Genomic DNA, 2,754 nt, shown 5'->3' with positions numbered 1-2,754 from the left:
TTATTCTGACAGTTTCTAAGTCTCTGAGAGGCTCTAAGCTATTTGAATATCTTAAGCTTCCCGTGCCTCTTGAGGCTGGGAGACTGTAAACAATCGTATGCATAGCTGTAGGAGTCCGGGTAAACTTGTCAGGCGAGTTAGAGAGCCATCTGAGGGGTTTGGATTTAAACACTCCTAATTGCCTAGGAACTTTATTAATTGGAGCTGTAAGTTAACTCTTTGACAGAGAGAGCGAGATGGTGGTAGGGGACAGCCCCCAGTAAAGTCAGAGGTGAGAGCACAAAGCAATAAAGTAGGCAGACTCTAGTTTTTTGGGGGGAAAATGCTCAAGAATATCCCGGCGGACCCCTGAGGCTCGATTCCGCCTTTGCGTATGCCGAGCCTCCTTCCTCACGACCTTTGTCACGAGCGGAATGCCTCACCGGCTCCCGGCAACCCTGTGCCAGTAATTCCAAATAATGTCAGTGATAAAATCCTCCTCCTTCCACACACACACACACACAAATCTCTCATTGTTTCAAGTTCTAAACAACTTCTGGCAGGTAAGATGGTGCTTTATTAGTACATATGTAAGCTTCAACATGATACATTTCCTTCTTTATCCGTTAATGATTGTATTCTATCTGAAAGTTTATCCAGAGAACTCCCTGCTGTGCCGAAGTTCCTGCTTGGTGGGTTCAGCTTCATGCGTTTTCAGTCCAGGGTAAGTTCCATTTGATACAGAAAGGTTCAAAGCTTGTGGGGGAGGGGAAGGGAGGGTGGACGGGCTTTTGTTTTTGTTTTTTGGCCACACCGTGTGCCTGGGTGATCAGAGATGGTACTCGGTCCCTCTAAAGTAGAAGGACAGAGTCTTACCACTGGATGTCTCCCGGAGCTTGGGGTTTAATTATTGAGCAGTAACTGTTTCCAACACCTATTTTAATAGCCAATTCAAAATAACCCATGATAATACGGGGATTGCACAAAGGCATGGCCTTGAGTTATTTCACGTTTGTCATTCTACATGATACCGTAAACTTGGAGGTTTTGATTGTAAAATTTAAAACAGTTCCAGCTATAAAATAAACAAGTCCTGTAAGGTATAACATGGTGACTGTAGTTAATAATACTGTTTTGTATGCTTGAAGGTGGCTGAGAGAGTAGATCTTAAAAGTTCTCCTCACAAGAAAAAAAAAAAGGTAACCATGTGTGGTAATGGATGGTAGCTAAATTCATCCTGGTGATTGTCTCATAGTACAGCTATCTGTGCTGTCCGACCCTCTGTGACCCCACGGCCTACAGCCTGCTGGGCTCCTCTGTCCATGGGATTTCCCAGGAAAGGATATGGAAACAGGTTGCCATTTCCTCCTCCAAAAAATCTTCCTGAGCCAGGGATCCAACCCCAGTCTCTTGTGTCTCAGACGCAGGAGGATTCTTCACCACTGCGCCGCCTGAGAAGCGCAGACTACAAAGTTAAATTCAATTGTACCTCAACAACAACAACAACAATTTTTAAATAGTAAAATACGGAACTGTGAGATCTAATATTTTCTATCGGCAAGTGAAAATTTCAAGTGAAAATTTAGTTCAAACTTGAACTCTGTTCTAAATTTGAATAATGAAATATTATATGATTGTTACTAAAAGTAATTCTGTTGTATATGGACAGGGACATATTAAAAAATGATCCACCCCAGGTGTTAATTATAATAGGTCTGCCTGGGCCTTAAATCTCAAACAATTTGCTGTCCACCTCCCGTTGTGGTAAAGAATCTGCCTCTAATGGACGAGACCCAGGTTTGATTCCTGGGTTGGGAAGATCCACTGGAGAAGGGAAAGGCTACCCACTCCAGTATTCTGGCCTGGAGAATTCCATGGACTGTATAGTCCGTGGGGTCACAAAGAGTCAGACATGACTGAGCAACTTTCACTCCCGTTGTGGGAGGTGGCCAGCTGCTGACAGCCATTCAAAAATTGAAGGAAGGCTTTTCTATCAGGAAACTGGATACTGCTTTAGAGAAGCAGGGAGCAAGGGTTGAGAAAGTGTTTCAGAGAAGGAGAGAAGGGTGAGAGCAGTGCCAGCCACTTGATGCGTCCTCCTCCGGCCTGTGGAGACCACGTTCCCCGGGCCTAATCCTGCCCCCTTCATTTAAGGCCTATTTGGGAAGAATTCAGAGCAACTGACAAACAGCAGTTCAGGCCTGGAGCTGGAAGGATCGGTCAGAGGGAAGACGAGTTGAAAGTCCCACGGTGAGTGTGTTCTGGCTGCAACCTCATGCCTCTTGTGAAATCTAAATACATGCTTCAAAAACAAGTCAAGATGTCATGCCCCTGCCCTCCATTGGAACTTGGTGAGTTTTTAACCCCTCCAGAGAAACTGACCACAATTCTGTCCCTTCTCATTGGCATTGCTGCAAAATTTCTGCCCCTCTGGTTTGCACTGGAAGCTGCGTTCCAGCCCCCGAAATGAGGGGGCATCTGGATACCACCCTGCTGAGTCTGGGGTGCCAGTCCCTGGCGGCTGAGTCAACCCCGTTCCCTGGTAGCTTCCCCTAGCAGCAACTATTACTGTTTACTAAGGCTGGATTCGGAGAAGGCAGTGGCACCCCACTCCAGTACTTTTGCCTGGAAAATCCCATGGACGGAGGAGCCTGGTGGGCTGCAGTCCATGGGGTCGCTAGAGTCGGACATGACTGAAGCGACTTAGCAGCAGCAGCAGCAAGGCTGGATTGTTGTTTGTTGTTTGTTATTTAGTCGCTAAGTCATGTCTGACTC

At 46.2% G+C, this 2,754-nt stretch overlaps 1 long non-coding RNA gene across 1 annotated transcript; it reads left to right on the top strand.

Moving 5' to 3' along the window:
- Positions 1-462: 462 nt before the first annotated feature.
- Positions 463-2,466, top strand: LOC113896892. Its single transcript, XR_003512170.1, has 3 exons — positions 463-542; positions 631-703; positions 2,134-2,466. It is a non-coding gene; the product is annotated as an uncharacterized LOC113896892 (long non-coding RNA).
- Positions 2,467-2,754: the final 288 nt, after the last annotated feature.

This window comes from Bos indicus x Bos taurus, chromosome 8, assembly GCF_003369695.1.
Source record: "Bos indicus x Bos taurus breed Angus x Brahman F1 hybrid chromosome 8, Bos_hybrid_MaternalHap_v2.0, whole genome shotgun sequence".
NCBI classification, from domain to species: domain Eukaryota; kingdom Metazoa; phylum Chordata; class Mammalia; order Artiodactyla; family Bovidae; genus Bos; species Bos indicus x Bos taurus.
The sequence above is the reverse complement of the archived record's forward strand: the minus strand, read 5'-3'. Positions and strand labels throughout refer to the sequence as shown.